Here is a 21,157-nt window from a genome sequence, read left to right on the forward strand (position 1 = left end):
CCTGAGGGACTCTCTGGCCGATGGAATGGGACTGGGAGAGGAACGGGGGAGCTGACACCCGGAAGGATCTGTCCTTCAAAAATGAGCGGAACCATTCCAGGGCAAGACAGGTAATCCCTACTGTCGCCAGACGGTGTAACAGAATGTTATGAGAAACCGTACCAAAGGCTGCGCTGAGATCTAACAGAATCAGCGCAGCACTCTGACCGGCATCGAGAATTGTCCGGAGATGTTCAGTCGTGGACAGGAGGGCAGACTCAGTACTGTGGCCCGGCCTGAACCCGTTTTGAGATGGGTCTAAGATGTTATTTTGATCCATATGTTGGGACAGGACATTGTTTACATGAGCCTCCGCAAGTTTAGACACCCATGGGAGCAGCGAGATGGGCCTGAAGTTTTCTAGTTTGGAAGGGTCTAGAGTGGGCTTCTTAATAATGGGGGAGACCCATGCTTGTTTCCAAACAGTCGGGACACTGGCCGAAGAGAAGGAAAGATTAAGTACACCCATACACCAATGTGAGAGCTTTAGCTTTCTGTGCCTCCAAATGCGTGTCCAATTTTAAAGACTTGTCAAACCAGACACCAAGATATTTATACTCCTTTACATTTTCCAGTTTGGTTGGTCCCAGGTACCAATTAATTAAACCACTGGTCTCTCTTTCCAAAACACAGAATGTTGGCGTTATCCATATTTACTGTTAATTGTTTAGCCGCACAGTATTCACTAAAAGCATTTAACTTCCTCTGTAGGCCCATCTCTGTCTGGTCGAGAATTACTAAATCATCGACATACAGTAGCCAGGAAAGTTGTTTTCCCTTCATTTTTGGGTTTTTACTTCTATCCACCACCAAGATAGTTGGCAAACCAGCCAAGAATATGTCGAAGAGTAGGGAGGCCAAGACACAGCCCTGCCTTAGACCATTATTAATCATTATTTTCGGTGTCAGGGCCCCCGCCATATCCTTAATGACTTGGATCCATTTCTTGCTATCTAATTCCTTGATTACAGCCAGGAGCCCTTCTGTGATATCATGTTTCCTTAGGGTCTCCCAGAGGCATCTCCTGTCAAACAGATCGAATGCCACGCGGAATTCTACAAAGCAGCAGCACAGCTTTCTTTGTTGCTCCATACACTTCTGCGCCATAGCCCATAGGGCAAAACAGTGGTCAACCATAGAGTGTTCCTCTTTAAAACCCCCTTGTTCCACTGGCTTGATCGACTGCTGTTACAACCAATATTTCAGGCTGCTCAGGATTATTTTGGCGAAGCATTTTATTTCACGATGTCCAGCAGGTTGATGAATCTGTAATTCTTCGGGGCTTTCCTAGCTCCCTTATTATGGATTGGTCTAATTATCCCCCCCCCTTACTTATTGGGGATTTGGCCAGGGTCCAATATGGTCAAAAACATATAGGATAGGATATCCGCCCACCAATTTAACTGAGTTTTTATTATAATGGCCGGGAGGTTGTCGGGTCCCGCTGGACGGGTTACAGTTAAGTTTCTTATAGTGTCTTTTGCCTTTTCTACTGTTAAGAGAGTTTTTAAGTGTTCCACAGCCCCTCCCCAGTGTTGAGTATTTCCTCCAGCAGACACTACACTTGTCCCATACAGTTTGCCTAGGCACTCTTCCCATGCTGATTCTTCCACTACACAGGTCAAAGCCTCCCGGGACTGTCCAGATGCTTCCTGTATCAATTTTCAGAACTTACGTATGTTTTATTCTTCAATTGTTTCCAGCATATTAGCCCAACATTTCTCTTTAAAAACCCTCTTCTGATTCCTAACCAACATTTCATATTCTTTTCTCATTTTAATCAGTTTTACTGTCTTCTCTGGTTATACTTTGTTCTTAACCTTCTTTCTTCTCTCCTTATTAATCTTTTCTTAGTCGTACATTTCCAATTAAATCAACGTAATTGTCTTCCTTGCGTTGTATGCTTATCATTTGGGCGAACATTTTTACTTTTTAATTCTACTCTAAGGCATTGTATGACTTCTTCTAATTTTCCCTCAAACTAAGCCACTTTATGAACATTTGCGTTTTCCATATTTAGTTTCTGTTGAAAGCTAGCTACCTTTTCGATGTATTCATCTGTCAATCTGTTGTCAGGCATTTGGGGTACTCTAATTGATGGGGAAGTACTATTTCATTGTGGCTTATCGACACCCTAGCTAGCTCAAAGCACAGTGCATGATGATCTCTGCCTTCACTCTGCGTTACCTGGAACCCTTTTAATAGAGCGAAATTCCAAGCGTGAATAAACACACAGTCAATTGGGCAGAGTTGGGTACCTATCCTGAAGGTCTGGTTGGCCGGGCAGTCAGTTTCCAACCCACCATTTAAGCAGAAAAACCCCTTTAACCCCAAGTAGTTCCCTAGCGTTACATTTTGTCTAGAAGAGGTGCAATTTGGGAAGAGAGCTGGCACTATGTTATATGAGGCCAAAAGTTCTTTAAACCAGGAATCTTGTTTATTTAGGTTCAATGTATGATTAAAATCTGCCATAATAATGATCATGTCATTCTTAAATGTTTCACACAATATGTCCATATCTTCTTTGAAATGCCCAATTTCCACCTCATACTCCTCGTCGGAGCCCCATTGTTTGTAAACATTCACAATTACCAGGTGATCACACTTCCTTTCTATGACCAGTAGGGATACCTTACATACTAACAACCATTTGCATATTACCTTTACTGACGTCACCATTTTCCCAATCCTAGTTGATGTGAGTGTCATAATCCCCCCGGCAGGATGACCGACCTTTTTTTCCTCAATGGTCTATGCAGATGGGCAAAGCCCTCAACTACAGGGGCAATATTACATAACCATGTTTCCTGTAAGGAAATTATACCTGCACCCTTGGCTAGATGTTTTATACTTTCGACTTTTGTCTCACCTCCTAGCCCATTTACATTCCATGATATAAATGTCAAGCTATGCAACACCCCAATTCCATAATCAATATCACCAAGATGGTCAAAATCGTTCTGATTCCACTGGGGCGAGCTTAGCAAACTATCTTCTGGAATCCTAATTACCCTAGGGTTTACTAAACTCATGATTTTCAACAGCTATTTTAGTTTTCTCTTTCCCTTCCTTCCCCTATTATCAGCCTTACCTGTCTTTTCCATAATCCTGGGAATCCTGTCTTGTTGGACCCTCCAGTTCCCCATCTGGTATTATTCTTATCCCCTCTTTACTACCTCTTTTTTGGCTTTTAAGATGGCTGCTTTTACCAGCCCTTGGTAATTTATTTCCCTTTGTTATTATATCTAAATCTTACCTGTCTCAGATCCTTATTAAAAACAAACGAATGGACAGAATGCAGAACAATGTCATACATTCACCCCAGTACAGACATCCATCGTTTTTTTGCTCACCATGTCATTCCAGTTTGAACCCAGCCATATGCAAATCAGTCTTGACCCTGGGCTCCATGGGAACAGTCCAGCCCGAACTGCCAAGCCAGGTCCTCCCTGGACTGGAAACAAGCATCCAAGGACCGAATTCGGGCTTTCAGCCTCAAAAGCCTGGATAGCTTGATTCCAGTGGCATGGAGAGCACGGAACTCACGTCTGAGCATACCCGTCCCACTCGGGGTGACAATTGCAAAAACAACAGGTGATGGACAGAATGCAGAAAAATATCATACATTCACCCCAGTACAGAGATCTCGGCCTAAATCCATCGTTTTTTTGCTCACCATGCCATTCCAGTTTGAACCCAGCCCTATGCAAATCAGTCTTGACCCTGTGCCCCATGGGAACAGTGCAGCCCGAATTGCCAAGCCAGGTCCTCCCTTGACTGGAAACCAGCATCCAAGGACCGGTTTCGGGCTTTCAACCCTCATCAGCCTGGATAGCATGATTCCAGTGGCATGGAGAGCACGGGACTCACGTCTGAGCATAACCGTCCCACTCGGGTGACAATTGCAAAAACAACAGGTGATGGACAGAATGCAGAACAATGTCATACATTCACCCCAGTACAGATATCTGGGCCTAAATCCATCGTTTTTTTGCTCACCATGCCATGCCAGATCCTTAGTACCAATTTCTCTCTAACTTAGACATGTTGAGAAGGAGAATAAAAGCTGGGATTGATTTAGGGGTATAACCTTCCTTATTTTTTTCCTCCCCTTCTCTATTTCAGCTGGTTCAAAATGTAACCACAAATTACCCCTATTTTCTGCTGCTGTGGTGCCAATAATCTCTCCTTCCTGCAAATTCCTCTTCCTATATACTGTTCTTGATAATCTCCCACCTTCAGCTAAATTTCTGTTATTATCCTTTCGCCACACTGGGGGTTTCACACTGATTAGAAAATTAGTCCTGCTTCCTATTCTTTGGAGCTGTTTTTAATTGGACCTTTCGTTTTCCCACTTCCACATTCCCCACCCTTGGAGTGTTTGTAGATTCCTCCCTTATCCTAATACTCCTTAGTGTGGCTCTACGCTCTTGAGGGGTTACTCCTTCTATACCCCCTTTACACCTTCTTTCCTTTGAACCTCCTTTACCCCTTCCTTTCATCACAACCTTTGGCTTCCTCTTTTGTAGCACCAATCTTCTTGTGTTTTCTCGGTGGGTAATAGCGCCTATACCTTGAGTTGAGGTGCCAGTAAAACAAACCAATGCGTCAGTTCCTTTCTCCCAGTGGAGGTTATGCATCGCTTCCATACTGCCAGGAAAGATGATGCATTGTTTCCTTACTGCCATGCAGAGGAGGTGATGCATTGGTTCTCTACTGGAAGGGGAGGTGATGCACCAATCTCCGAACACGCGGCCTCTGTTCCTTACAGCTGGGCAACGTTAATGAAGGCAAAGTACGATGCTCCGAAAATCCTGATGCATTGTGTTGATGCGGCGGCGAAGCAGGCGGTGTGTCGATTTTACAGCTGCGAAGCAGGCAATGTGTAGATTCTGCTGCCACAAAGCAGGGGCTGCATCAGAGTGTGTGCCATGGGCGCCGGTGACACCGTGCTCAGGAGTCAGGCAGTGGAGATTTGATAGCCGTACAGCAGGTGCTGCAATGAAAAAACGGGCGCTGAGAGTCGGTGTGTGGATTATCTCACCAGGTTACACTTCCAAGGGCCCAGGAACTGGATTGGGCACCACTTGACACATCAGGACTCCCAGCAAAAGAGTACAAGCACTTGTAGGTGAAGTCTTTGATGGCCCTAAGACTTCTTAACAGGAGGCAAGCATGCACAGGCCCTTGGAGAACCTTGGTAGCAGGATTCAGAAAGCAAAGCCCTTCCTTTCATTCCCAGGACCTAAGCTGCTGGCCAGCACAATGCAACAGGCAGAGTGGCAGGGCCTCCTACAGCACCCAGATCTTCTTCCTGGTAGAATATCCTTCCGTCCTGAAGTGTTCTGATTTTGGTGTGTCGGAGGTCTAATACCTGTATCCCTTTCGGCCTTTGAAGTAGGCAAACTTCAAAGTAAAGTCTTTGCAATGCGCAAGACCCTGCCTTTCCCTGACCAGCCTCCAGGCACACTACAGGGGGGTGGAGATTGCTTTCTGTGAGGACAGGCACCGCCCTATTCAGATGTCAGTGACAACTCCTCCCACCACTCTAGCTCAGGAAGGCCCAACAGCCTGGTGAAGGGCCATCAGGATATGCAAGGCACACCTCAGCTTGCTTAGTGTGAGTGTCTAGAGTGAATGCACAAGAGCTCAACTGTCAGACAGCCCAAACGTGAATGCCACAGACCGGCAGAGTCACAGAATGGTTGAGCAAAAAAATACCTACTCTCTAAAAGTGGCATTTTCAAACATGCAATTTAAAAACCAACTTCACCAAAAGATGTACTTTTAAATTGTGAGTGCAAAGACCCCAAACTCCCAAATCTCTATCTGCTCCGTAATCTCTGTCTGCTCTCAATGGGAAATTACACTTTAAAGATATGTCAAGGCAATCCCCATGTTACCCTATGGGAGAGATAGTCCTTGCAATAGTGAAAAACGAAATTAGCAGTATTTCACTATCAGGTCATGTAAAACACAACAGTGCATATCCTACCTTTTAAATACACTGCACCCTGCCAATGAGGCTGCCTTAGCCTAACTTGGGGTGACTTACATGTAGTAAAAGGGAAGGTTTGGTCCTGGGTCATGGGTACATTTGCCAGGTAGAGTTGGCAGTTCAAAACTGTGCTCACATACACAGCAGTGGCAGGTCTGAGATATGCTTACAGGGCTAATCTTGTGGGTTGCACAATCCATGATACTTGCCCACCATTAGCATTTGATTTTCAGGCCCTGGGCACACCTTGTGCACTTTACTAGGGGCTTACCAGGAAATACGCCAAACATGGATAAACCAATCATCAATACAGTTTACACAGGGAGCACTTATACTTTAGCACTAGTCAGAAGTCCAAAAACAAGCACAAAACGAAATGCTGTACACAGTCAAAAAAACAGGAAGTCAGAAGCAAAAAGACAGGAATCATGCCAAAGATGCCAGGTCTAACAGCTACACTCTCCTGACCCGCCCTATTGGCAGCAGCGTTTGGACCTCCAACCGGGCCCTAACTGACATTCTCTGGGCCGCACAAAGCCTAATAGGCCCTATAGGTGGCCTGGGCTGGACCCTCTGGACCTGCTGGCTGCTGCGGGGACTGCTGTGGCACAGCGGCAGGTGGTTCCTTTGGGGAGGTGACATCTTATGCCAGGGTCAGGGTACCCCGGGGATTACAGACTCCTTACTTCTTTTATCCCTCCCGCTCCCTTCTTGACAAGGGGGCCTGGCCCTCATGGTGTGGGAGGGATCACTTCCTGCTTGCAGATTAATTCCAGGCAGAAAGGCCTGATGCTCTACCTGGTTGATAGATGGGAAGGTTCAGGGAAGAGAGGACCCTTGACTTAAAGCTGCCCTATGATGGCTCACCAGCTGCTTGTGCTATCCATTGCGGCCTCTGGGGCAAGCAGGCTGGTGGTTGACATAATCTGGATGCCCTGTGGTCTTCTGTATTGCCTTCCCTTAACCACAAAGGTTGAAGCACTGCCGGGGACCGCCAGCTGCTCCTGCTGTCCACTGCACACTCCAGGGAAAGAGGGCTGGTAGAAGACTTCGTCTGTGTGATCATTGGTCACCTGCGTTGCCCACCCCTTACTGCAAGACTGTGGACCTTACCCGTCAGTGATCTCCTCCAGAGCTCAGTTCTATCCAGGGGGCCGACACCAACACAAAGCTTACATGACAGACCCTGACATACTACGCCAGCATGGCATAAGATAAATCCTCTGAGGCTCAGACTCAACCTACCATTGCCAAATATGAAACCTCAGCGGGAGAAATGACCCTGAACGGACCATGTACCCCCACAGCCTAGAGCCCCCACCAACATGATTGCCGTCCTCACCACGATCCAGGCCTCCCAGGCAGCTGTGGAAGCCAAAGTGGGCGAGGTAGGGGTGGATGTAGCACTTCCTAAGCAAGATCTCCACAACAAGAGAGCTAGGAAGACCACACCAGGGGGTTGGATATCCACTTTGGAGGATGATGTAGCGCACTTAAAACTGTTATTGTGAAAACTCTGCCACTCTGAAACAGCAAGCAGAGGATGCTAAAAATAGGTCGCAATGGAATAATCTGTTTAATGCGGTTTGATTAAAAGCCCAGCTGCCACGACATTCCTGAAATCTTGGGTACTTTCACAATGGTTTGGTCTGGAGTGAGCCCACCGATCCCTGACCCCACATTCCCCTCCATCCCCCCCAACCAGGGTTCCTCCACATCCGATGATAGCTCGGCTGCTCAATTATCGTGACAGACACTATCCTTCAAGAAGATAGAGTTGCAGGCCGGTTGAGATACCAATACAACCACATTATGATATTCTCTGATTACTCTTGTAGGAAGTTCCTTTTAGGGCCCACTTGGTTCTCACTTATTTTGGCCTAACTACATGTTTTAGACTGCTTTTGCCGTGCACAGCCACACATAGCATGTTTATTTTGTACCACGATATTATTTTAGAAATACGCTGTACATGTTATTATTATTCAGTTCTTCTTCTTGAGATTCAGTCAAACAACATAGTACCCTGTTTTGCTATGATAGGGCAGCAGTATCTAATCTTTAGACACAACCCAAAGGCAAAGCTGCTGTTTTACAACACAGCACTTTTTATCATATAAACCAAGACTTGCTCTTTGGAACACAGGGAGGAGGATTCTTGCAGAAGGACAGGTCATGGATCGAGTGACCCAGCCTTGTGTAAACTGAGTTTACACTTACGATCGGACCACCTAATTACAAAATACCAGGTATGGGGTCTGATGCCAATCCCAGAGATCACTGATATATCCTTGTGCTCACATTGTGAGGGTAGGCTTACTCGGGTATATTATTCACCATGATAGTGTTTTTCATTGTATACAGTTTGCTAGTAATGCTGATTACTTTGCTCAGTAGTATATGTTTTCCAATTGAAGCACAGTTGCTTCGTAATAGAGCACAATAGTTTCAATACATATTGTAAACTTTCCTTGTGTCTTTCTTTTGTTTATTATGGACAGGCATAAGTGAGAAAACGAAAGGTGATGATCTGTTTCCATGGTTCTCCTGGGGACTAGAGAGTTGTCTTCTAGGTTGCCAATTCACCTGTTAACCTGGGAAGATTAGGAGGGCAGGTAAGGCACTATGAGCTAGTCTGATTTGGGCCCACAGGTGCTGATATGGTATGGTGAATCAGTCCCTACATTCTGACGTCCTGTGATCCCAGGCACAATTTTGTTTCCAAACAGACTCCCTGCAATACTCTCAGGCAACTCAGAAACAGAGGAAATCTTTCAATGGAGTAAAACAAAAACATTGAACGATGAACATCCAGTATATGCTAATATATCCTACACGACTAAAAGTGATCTTTCAAGAACCTGCCTACTTCTTCAAAACTCTGGACGAACCCTGGGAATGGGCAATAGAGCAGAAGGTTCTGAAAAGACTGCATACCCAGAAACTGTAATCACCAAGAACAAAGAACCCTGAACTCCTGACGTGGCGGGTACTGAATGCCAGATGCGTCCCTGGACTGGCTGTGCTCGGTCTGGTTGACCTTCAACCTCTTGAGACTCAGATGCAAATGTGGGTGGGTGTACACAGAAGACCCTAAAGGACGGGGGCTCCCCCGCCTGCTGGGAAGCAATCATGGACCCAAACGTTGACTGGGCAGACAGTAACTAGATATTCTCTCCTGCTGCCTGCTAACTCTTTAGTCTCTGGCAGTCACAAATCATCATAATCCATCATTGAGGTGGTCCACCTCATATACCCGGCAAACTTTAAACTTGTTTTGATTTTGTTATGGGGATCTTTAGGGTGACCGATAATACATGGGGGAGTTATGGGTTTGGGGGAGATGGGCGAGTGGGACTGTTGTTCTTTTACTTTTGGTATGTAACACATACATGGCTACACCCACACTTACTGTTCACCCATAAGACATACAGCTGCACTTTCGGTTGCCCTGCAGAGACCTCCGCTGGATCTTTGGAGCCATGCTCCATTCAGTATCCTACTTAAACTTGCAATCACATTTAACCATAGAAAGACACCTCAGATTATGGTCTGGAATTTTAACGGCCTTCACACCAGTATCAGGAGGACAGCTATCTCATAATATGCTAAGCAGCTGCAACCGTCGATCATTTTCCCCTTCCTTAAATGATATGGCTACATTCAGGTGTACCATACCAGGTTCACCCATGGCTCCAAAGTAGTGGCGATGCTCCTCCATAAGACCCTACCCCTGATGGTAATTAACACATTTGAGTATCTCCAGGGCAGGTACATGGTGGTAGGGGGCATCCTTTAAGGTAAGACTTACAACTTCCTGAGTGCATATGTCCGCCTCACCTGCAAACCTCAACCCTAGAAGCACTAACAAGTGTGTATGCAGAGATGCCCCCTAAGATTACCTTGGTGGGAGGAAATTTCAACGCCATCCCACACCCCAGAATAGATACCTCAGGTCCCCCATGACAGACACACTGACCAAATGCAAACAGCTCACGGAATGGATGGGTGCCCTGGTCCTTTGTGATAGCTGGAGATCTTGGTTCCCACACTCTTTGTAATATACTCATACATCAGCCTCCCACAAGATACATTTGCACATACACCTTATATTGCTCCCTGCATCTGACTTGTTAAAAATGACTTCGCCCACTATACACCCCAGAGGTATCTCTGATCACTCTCTAGTGACGTCCCTTGATGATAAAAGGGGGATCCGGAGACCCATTTGGTGCCTCAATACATGGTTCCTGGTTCATGGAGTACTGCAAAGTGCTCCTCATTACAAAGCTAGAAAGCAACTTCACACACAGCAGTGGCTTGTAAAGCCACCCTCTAGGACGAGCCAAGAGATATGTTTGCAAGGCTGAGAAAGATAAGGCCCGCTCCATTGTGGCTCTCGAGTCCCACATCCTGGATCAAGAAAAACAACATACTCGACGCCCGTCACAGAACCTCAGCCTCCAACTGGTCCTGGCAAGAACATTTCCCTGCCAAACTGCATTGAAAGAGGCACATCAATGCTGTAGAGCCTTCACACCAAAGATCTGCGAACAAGGTGACAACTCAAGGAAGCTACTGTACTGGTTGCCTACCAGAGAAACACTTGAAGAACATAATCTCCCTGTGTGGACATCGGCTGCCATTATTGCGGTATTTGCCACGCAGTTTAAACCTCTGTATGCCTGCAAAGAGCACCCACCATGTGAAACACAGTACCCGATCCTTGAAAATATACCCCTCATGCACTTATTTGCCCCATCCGACCATATAGCCCTAGATAGCCCAATCACAGAGGGAGAAATCATGGAGGCAATACAGGAACTAAAATCGGGTAAGATACCAGGATCCGATGGGTTACCCGCAGAATATTAACTCAATTATGCCTCGCAATTCACCCCTCACCTGCTTAACTTTTACACAGAAGCAGTACATAGAGGGTACTACCTCGCCGACATGGATATGTCCACCATAGTGGTCATCCCCAAACCAGGCCAATCCACCAACCACAGTGCTGCCTATAGGCATTTCTTGATCAATGCTGAGGTCAAAATCCTCGCTAACATTATTGCAACTAGACTCCGGTCAATCCTCCACAATTAGATCCACTAAGACCAATGTGAATACATGCCGGGTGCGCAGTACACGCCATTGCATCCGCCAAATCCATGTGGCCCGCATAAAGGAGATCGAATATCCACTGGCCCTACTTCTCCTTGACTTTGAGAAAGCCTTTGGCACTGTGTATTGGTTTCGATTCGGGAGATTGGAACTAATCCCCAAGATCTGTGGATACACAGGGCTGTTATATTCGAGACCCACGGCATAGACATTGGTTAATGGAGCATTGAATGAGACATTGCCCAGAGATGGAGATCCACAGTCTTACCAACTCTTTCCAAGTAACACACGGTATGGATTGGTGGGCCAAACGTGAAGAACCTATCTGTATGGCTTGGCTTGGGGGTGTCCACAGAAGCACTTAAAGATTCAGAGCAAGTGGTTCAGCTACTATGGTTTGGAACAGAACGAAGTACTGAATGGGAGAGACTGTAAAGATCCTTATCTCTGTACTGGGTGGTGCTTATGGTTATGTGCCACTGTTCCTCTTGTTTACACATGCAAAACAATATATTAAAAATGTTTATCAAAATACATGTAGTACCACATACTAGAGACTTTTGAGTAAATTAAATGTGCTAATTAAGGGTATGCCAACTTTACTAGTTTTAAAAAAGGGAATACAAGCACTTTACCCTTGGTGGCAGGGGTAAATTGAACAGAGGTTCGTGATCAACAAAAACAGGTTCAGCAAAAGAAGTAAAAAATCTGGGAAATTACCACACAAAATACATTTACCCTCCTGAGCTGCAGGCGAGGGCCCATATTCAAGAGAGTGTAGTTAGGATCTGTTATTATCCTCTAGATGGGGACAATAAGGCTCTTAGAAACCTGGACCACCTACAAAATAAAAAGCCTCTATAATGAAGATGCGGTCATATATTTTGAATCTGAAAATCAGAATGCCTAAAGCTGCTTTACTGTTCTGAATCACATAACCAGCATTTACTGTTACTACAAAATAAAAATAAAAAATAACATTTAAAAAAAAAGTGAAACAGTCAAGGCTATGAGTGGGTGACGTCCATGGTAGAATGTATAGACTGTGTAGTAGAACCTGGCCAAATCTTTCGCCCTATGGCTAACCCCTAAGGCACACGGCCAAAGACCATGGCAACTGGTAAATTTCAAGGCTTTGTCTGATTCGTTTATTGAATAATACATGTCAGCACAAAAATGTATATACAGTTCTAACTCGTGGGACATGTCAACATCTAGGATTGAGAGCAAAAGAGTGCTGATACGGACTTTGATGCTCCCCGGCTGGAACCGTCTCTTTTAATTAGGAAAATATTCTCCTAAGTGTGACAGAGGGTCTCTTTTCAGCTTTAAATAAGTATTAATTGACAAAATACAGAAATAATGCCATGAGTAAATTTAGCAGCAAAGCCATAGGTCATAAGTACAAATAGATGTGCCTTCTGAGATGGGGAATAGGGAGTCTCTCATGCTAGCTAAATCCACACTCTTATATAGGGCTTTAGAGAAAGAGGTTATACATTCTGCAGGAATACATGATTCTCATGTAGTGTAGTTCCTATATTTCCAATAGGCTCTGTGCATTGGAATAGTGTATCCTGTAGTTTAGACTTAGGACTGAAGTCAACTAGGTCTCTACCGAATATACTAAACTTAATTGTGTGTGTGCCAGCTAGCTCAGAGGTCACTAGAAACTTTCTCGAATGAACAAGAAGGGATTAGTTTCTGACAACCACTTTAAACATGACAACTTTGTTTCCCAAGAATAAGAAATCAATCTCTAGAGTCGCAGAAACAATAGATAGGTATTTCACTCAGTCAATCGTGCATGCTTCGTTTCACCAAAGGTGCAGAGAAATAGAGAGATGGGCGTTTTAAATAAAAGGGTTTTTATTGAACAGTCTTCTTTCTCAAGCATAAGAAATGAACTGCTACAATCGCAATACTTAGCATGAAGTAAAGTGCGTACAGTAAAAAGAGTATTAAGAAATAATATTGTAATAGCATGATATGTTTTCTAAGCCATAGAATACCTAAAATGCATAAAATACACACCGTGATAAATAATGACTAAAAGTACTCAACTGGTGCTTCTTAAAATACGCCTAACCCGGTGTACCTAACCTAGGTCTAGTACAAGGGAAGAAGTAAGTGAGGTGTAGCTTAGGTTTAGTATATTTTTCTCAAGAATCTAGTCCAAGAATTCTCTTAGGGTCTAATCAGCTCCATACCTTGGTTTAGAATGAAGGAGGTCTTGTATCTCTATTTCAGAACTCTATTTCCCAGCAACCCGCAACCCGCAAGGGTAGCCTGGAAACACTGGAGCTGGATTTCTCAGCTGGAGAAAGTACAGCGTCTCTCAGTCCGTCAGCTGGAGGGTCGGCTTCCTTCGGCACTTGCAGCAACAGGGCGTCGGGCAAGTAGATAGTCGAACTGCTCCAAACCACCGTGTGTTTGTTTGAACAAGTATGGGCATATTTATACCTTGAAGGTGCCGAGTTTGACGTAAGATTGGACATAATAACGTCATCAGAGACTTAATTCTCTGAAAACTCCATGAGTTCTTGGATAAATTAATATTCACAAAGGGGGAAGTCCCTGACTGCTGAAGGCAGCTTTTTCCAAGAAATTGTTGCAGGTTTTCGGAACTAGTGGAAGTAGCCAAGCCGTATTAGGACTACTTGAGCTATGTCTTAATATGGTTATGATTTCTATGCCTATACAAGGATAGGGTGATTTATACCTATATATGGGCATGAATCGGGAAAATTACACTGGGGTCCTAAAACGCTATACAACACTCAGGGTGTTGGACCAATAGGAAACATTCTAGTAGGAACATTTTACTACAGAATACATTTGAGGATTCTCTCAGCATATTGGTTCATTGTGATTCTCAGTCTTAGCTGCACAGATAAGCTGATACATTGTTAACATAGCCTGAGACAGTAAGAACCATCCTTGATTCAGTACAGCATGAACATTTCTATGAGAAAATGTTCTGCTTAGTCTATTTAGAAACTGAATGGGTCTTCACGCGATATATTGTGATGTTGAGGCAAGATCAAGGACTGTATATAAGCCCAAGCTAATGTTAGCACAAGCTCAAATCTTAGTGCTCTTTTTATTGACAGAAGTAAGTTGGGGAAATATGGCTGCGTTACTGATGGTTTTCTGCTTGTGAACTCACTGATGTAAGAAACATGCTCACATTCTTCTTGGGGCTCCCTGTGTTTGGCTAGCTCTCCCCTTAGACTGCAGAAATAAAACAATGCTTGTATATGATCCCTGCCCATAATATTGATGAAGGGCTTATTTTGTAATTGTCTGGCTCGGCTGGGATTACAAAGCAATGAAATCTGAACCATTTCCTCTAACAACTGCCAAGGAGAGTGACTGAAAACCAGTCTACTCTTCTTGTTGGGTGGTCGTGAGGAGCTTGAACACAGATCTTAGTTTGATTAGAGCTGCCCCCTTTCCAGCTGCTCTAGAAATTGAATAAATACTACACCTCTTGGACTGGTATTTTAAAGTCTTCTTGACCAACGATGTGCATGAGGGGATGCAAACACTAATGAATGGAGGAGAGAAGCAACTACAGGGGAAGCAGTGACGTATTCCATGACCGAGAACAGGCCAGGTGGCTCAATTCAGTTCAGTTCAGTTCATGAAGCTTTATTCGGTTCATAGTAAAAATGACCATAAAAGCACAGCAAACAGGCAACAGAATTAAAAAAATGCAAACATGATTAAAAACTCATACTTTTTCTAAAAGCCATAGATTTACATATAAAACTGGCAGTATAAAAACATATATCGGGGTGGTCCAAATTATACAACAAACACATAGCATCCTCCACATTTAAAACTCCATACTTAAGAAATATTGGTTTTAAAAAGGAGATCCTAACGTTCTGAAATATGGAGCAGATGAGCATAAAGTGCATTGTGCTTTGCTTGGAATGTCCATCACAGGGACACCGACTCACAGGGGGCTTTTTAGGATGTGGGAAGGCCACTAGTACATGAGCAGTGCAACTCTTAATCTGGTCAATACAAACCTATGCGTTGGCCTGGTTACTACGTTCAGATAACGCTGAAATCCCTCAACAGCAATATATTTATTGTAAATTTTAACAGTAGCGAGGGAGTTGGTTATTACTGAACGTTTAAGAGCTTTATGTGACATAAAGGTGTTTTTAAGATCCTGTTTCGCAAGACCTCTTGGGGGACAGTTTTCTAACAGCAAATTGATATCAAAGATACTTTTATATCAATCTACAACATATTTAAGCCACGGCATCTGCATACAGTTGTCTAATCCAAGGCAGTCCCTAATTATAAGTTGATTGAACTCGGTCTCTTCCTTAAGCCAAATTGCTCGGTAAAGCAATAGAGGCCTAAGTGAGACGAGCTCGGTCAGGTGAAAAACCCCTGCCTCTCTATGGATCAACTCTGTTGGAGCAGATTTAGGGAGGCACAATAATTTCTTAAGAAAGTTGTTTTCTTCTATCTGTAGACAATCAGTTTTGCAGTAACCCCAAAGCCCCGCCCCATAGAGGGCAATGGATACACTGCGTGCCTTGTAGATTTCCAGCATATCCTTGATTCGCCTATCCCCCAGCTTAGACGCAAATTTAAAAATGCCATAAGAGCTTTTGCTCATTTTAGTTCGAACATTCGTTAATTCATGCCCCCACCTACCATCACTAGTAAAAGTAACCCCCAGGTAGCAAAAACTATTCACATTCTGCACTTTAACCCCTTCTATAAAAAAGGAGTGGTTTCTGCCGGCTTTAGTCCCACAAGTCATCGTATGAGTTTTATTCTTGTTGATCAACAGTCTCCTGCTCCCAATAAATTCAGTGAACTTGTCCATCAGACGCTGCAGGTCAACAGGTGTCCGTGACAGGAGCACCGCGTCGTCTGCATATAGCAGAACTGGGACACTATCCCCTGCAACCTGTGGAGCATCAGCCTTGATGGTTTCAAGGCGGCTTCAACCCCATTAACAAAAAGGGTAAATAAAAGGGGCGCAAGGACACAACCCTGCCTAATTCCCTGTTTAACATTAAAATTACTAGTACATTCCCCGCTAACACCATACCGAACACATGTTTTCAGCTTGCTGTATAGTCTAGTGAGAAAAAGATAATTTCTTTCGGGGCACCCATGTCAAGCAAAACTGTCCAAAGAAGTGAGTGATTAACTAAATCAAAAGCACTGCTAAGGTCAGCAAAGCAAAGATAGATGTTACCGGGTTTGGCTCTGGTGTACTTGCCTATCAACAACTCTAAATTCAGGCACTGATCTAGGGTCCCTCTACCCTTCCTGAATCCATATTGTGAGTTTGCAAGGATTCCATTCTCATCAGCCCACTCCTCTAATCTGAAAAGCAGGACTTTGCTCATAATTTTTACAGACGAGTCGAGCAGGCTGATGGGCCGGTAGTTACTTGCCAGAGCTTTATCCCCCTTTTTATAGATTGGGACTATAATGGAGTCGCCCCATGTTGGTGGGATCATGGTGGTTACGGCAGCGTTGAGTACCAATGTAAGTATTGGTCCCCAAAGCTGCGGTTGAGCCCTGTAAACATCTATCGGGACTCCATCTGGCCCCTGGGCCTTACCCCCTTTACTATTTTTAATACCATTTTCCACCTCTCCCAATGTAATATCTAAAGGCACTACAGGCCAAGTCCTATTTTCGTTGGGCGTCATAGTATTATCTTGAAAAATCGCGGAAAAATGGTTCACCCAGTCCTCGCTGCCTACATTAGATGAAAGATGCGGGATTTTGTCATCTTGGAGGAAAGGGGAGTTAACAGTGGACCAAAACAGGCGACTATCGGCAGTTTCTGCTGCATGAGTAAGATGCTCCCATGCTTCCTGCTGTAATTCCCTCTTTCTTTTAGATAGCACCTGTTTATAATCAAATCTTAAAAGTTTGACTCTGTCCTTGTCCCTTGGGGTATTGGCCAAAGCTTGTTTGAGTTGTGAGAGCAGGGTCGTACAGGCATGGTCAAACCATCCAATCCCTTACCCTCCTCTGCCTACTTTTTTCCCCGTAAAGATATTATTAATGACAGTATTGATATTAAGAAAATTAGTCATAACCTGAGCAGACGGGCATCCTAGAGATAAGATAATGTCAATATCCATCATGCATTTATTTATGATTAAAGGTTCCACTGTGGCCGAATTTTCACCTTTCCATCTCAGCCTAACCCCATTAGGCCTATGTGGCTCTATATTTGCCAATACTCTAGTGGGCGGTTCGGTTCTAATCATCCATGTAGTTATTTGCAAGCTAACACAGTTATGGTCGCTCAAGGAGGATGTATCCCTTACTTTAATTATGCAATGGGGTACCAAGTTGGATGAGACCATAATATGATCAATGATGGAGCTCACATTCCTTCCAGTAAAGGTGGGAATTGAGCACTCACTTCCCTCCTGTACAGTACTCTATAGTTCTAGATCATACGAAACCATAGTGCTATTAATTGCCTTTCCATAAGCATTATGTGGAACGTGGGACATATTCTCCCCGTTGTTAGTTAGGATCCCACAGACTCTAGAGGAGGATAAACTACAGACTTGTAAATTAAAATCTCCCACCCAAACAAAAATAAAGGTGCATGTTGCTTCGCTTACCAGCTTCATTAGGGCACAGGATAACTCATCTATCACTTTGTGCCGGGAATTAGTAAAATGTTATTATAAAAATTAATTAAAAGCACATCAGTGCTATCCGGTAAACGTACCCACAGGATTTGTGAGTGTGGTTCGACTAACAAATGTTTAATGATAGTCAACTTTACATCTACTGAGATAAGGAGACCTCCCTTTGCCCTGCCATGGCTAGATTCAGAGGCATCTAAACTGTAGCATGTATACCCTTCAAGGCTAGGTTTATCAACACACCACGTCTCTTGCAGGCATAAAATATCATAGGACCTTACGATATCCTCCCATTCCAATTTAAATGCCTTAGATGCCCATCCGGCAATATTCCAACTTGCCATAGAAATCCCCACAGAATGACATTTATTGGCGATATCAACAGTGTTATTGGAACAATTACCCCTATTACTTAGGTCAGACCCTGGTGCACCTATGCAATTGCCTGTGGCATTCCCTGTAGCATTCACTGTAACCTCAACAATCTCATTTGCACAGTGAACTACTGTCCCACTTTCAGGATTGCCCGTAATGGCAGAAGGTAGGTCCTCTCTCACCTCACTGTTGTTCTTGGTGGTACTCAGGATAACGTCCCTCCCAGTCCCAGGCCCGTCTGATGTCAATCATTTTGGTCCAAGAAACTCAAGGACTGGTACCTGTTCTTGACCGGGACTTGATAGACCATCCCATTAACAGGCGAGAAAATGTTATCGCAGTTGGGTGCAAAATTAGGAGTGTGTGTTACAAATCTATTACCACTAGGAACAGGATTCAACAAGGGCGTGGGCAAGATAGATCTGCCACCAGTAAGTCCAGGGTTGAAAGTGGGTAGCAAAGATCTGTTACCATTAGATATAAAGTTAGAGTTGAAAGCCCCATCTCTACAATTAATGGAAGGCAACCTATTAAGATGATTATAAAAGTAGCCCAAAGGTCTTGCGGCTACATCAGTCTCGGACTGTGTTAAGGCAGCTGCTCTAAGTAAGACTGTAGCAACATGTTGGGGGTGTTTAAAATTAATAATCACACAGTCACCCCCACAGGTCTTCCTGGTGTTACCGATCCAGTTAACCCTTCTGATAGATATAATTTGGTCAGAGTAGTTAACTGGATAACCACAGTGATGATTTAACCATGAGAACGTTTTATTTTTTAAAGAATCTCCGGACTCCTGAGGGTGTGGGGCCTGGATTAGAGGCGGGACATTAGTTAAAACCACAACATAGGGTACACACTCTGGTGGGAGGTCTACTGGGCGGTTATTTATACCCACATACACCCCATCGGAACCTGCTACAACAGCTGGCACAACTGGCGACGGCATGGTCCTGACTCTATTTGGTGCTGGTAATGTACTTGCACTGGAATTTGCAACTGCAGGCCCTGTGGCCGCTGGTGTAACCACCGGTACCTGCACAGGTTGACCCGTATTACGTGCTGGTAGTGGTTTCGGACAAGTCAAAACAGGTGTCACCTGTGGTGGTTGTCTTCCTTCATTTGGGCCAGGGGGGGCAGTATTGATATGGCGAGGCCTTCCCTTATCTAGCTTAGGTGCAGGTTGAGGACATGTAGCAACTCTAATTGGTAGTACGGAGTTATCCAATTTGGCTACATGCTGATCCACCACAGCCCCTAATCTCAATACTTCAGCCGACAGTGCATCAATTTTAACTAATAAAGGCTCCACAACCGACTTCAATTTGTCATCGATACAACTCACTAACAAGTCAAATTGGTTAATATTAATGGTAACACAATTGTCCTTGGTAGGAGTCCCTTTATCACCAATGTTCTCCTTGGGAGTGGTGTCCTTTTTTTTCCTGGCCTAATGGCTTCCCCGTTTAAGAGTAGGTTTCCTACATGCTCTCATGAAACGTGTGGCCCTAGTGGATTGTTGCGGGGTGCCATCTAGAGTCTCAGATAGGTCTGGTAGGTCTTCCGCTGCAGTAGGATCATCTGGAGCCTCTGCAGCAATGGATTCAACATTAATATTAATGTTATCAATCTCGGCTGCCACATTAGTGTTGTTACTGCCCTCATTGGTGGGGTCCAGTGATAGGTCCGATGGGAGGTCAGGCAAGTTGCCTTTCCTTAGCGATTTTCTTCTATCGCTGTTAATTCTGCTGACAACTTTCAGCAGATAGTTGTCCGTTAGGGTAGTTTGAATTGACATGGTTGGTAACAGGTCAAAGCAGCAAGCAGTTACAAAGCAGCACACAAGGTGTCAGAAATGCAAGAACCACACAATCCTTGCTAGATGCTTGGAAAACAGCTATCAGCCCTATGAGTATGGACTGGTACGCCCTATGAACGTGGCGAGAGGCGTTCCGCGCTTATCTGGCGCCTCCGGGCGCAGTGCTGGCGTCACAGACGCGACCTGGGTGGCGGGGCAGCTGGGAGTTGTGGTCTTTGTTCCCGGGTGGTCGCCGCTGTTACTGGCGAGCTGCCGTTTCCCTCACGGCGCCCGCTGCAGGAGTGGACACACGAGCCGTTCCCCTCACGGCCAAACAGGTTTGTCGGGAGTCCCCCCTCAATTCAGTTCAAAGCACCAAACGCTTTAACATTGCATGGGCGGCTAGGTTCGAGTCTCTGCATCAGCTCAACATCCTGTGATTCTGAGCAAATAGCACTGTGCTAAAAAAAAAAATAATAATTAATGTGATGTTGTTTAAAGTGTCTCTGTGCCTAAATAAAAACATAAAATAAAAAATCATGAATGTAACGTAACTGGATCTCATGCTAAGCACTCCAATACCTTTGGGTCGAGTTTGCGCTGAGGGGAAGGCACATGGAGGAGTGGGAGGTGGGAAAAAAAGGAAAATTACCTTAATCATAATGCTAGCAGCAGATGGCCACAAATTAAGTTAAATTAATTTGTACTTTGACCATGCTCCACTAAAGGAATGGAACTGATGCAATGGCCTGTGATGTACAATTAAACAGCTGCATTGAAGAGTGAAGATGGAGTGAACCAATGATAAAATGATAAGTAAGAGTGGCTTCCTACCCCTTTACTGTATACAGTACCCCTTGTAACAAACAGCGCATGTGTCCTGTTAGCCAAGACCTAAATATAACTCCATTTGGGAAGTGGTAAAGGGTGGTACTGAGGAGGTTATTCCAGATATTATTTTTGGGCTGTATATTAACTTTCTTTGTGGAGATATATCAGTTGTTGCAACAGTCATCTTTTCTGCATATTTACTGATTATTATGAAATCTTCCACATGATAACAATAATGATGCATCGGGTTACCGTTTTGAAGAGGAATGCTAATAAGATAGCTGAAAAATGGCAGGGCTCCGATACATTTTTACTGTGGATGGAGTCTTAGAA

At 44.3% G+C, this 21,157-nt stretch overlaps 1 protein-coding gene across 1 annotated transcript in view; it reads left to right on the forward strand.

Moving 5' to 3' along the window:
* RCN1 (reticulocalbin 1) overlaps positions 1 to 21,157 on the forward strand; it is a 165,017-nt gene that overhangs the window by 142,231 nt on the left and 1,629 nt on the right. The window lies entirely within an intron of this gene.

This window comes from Lissotriton vulgaris, chromosome 2_1 (assembly GCF_964263255.1).
Source record: "Lissotriton vulgaris chromosome 2_1, aLisVul1.2, whole genome shotgun sequence".
NCBI lineage: Eukaryota > Metazoa > Chordata > Amphibia > Caudata > Salamandridae > Lissotriton > Lissotriton vulgaris.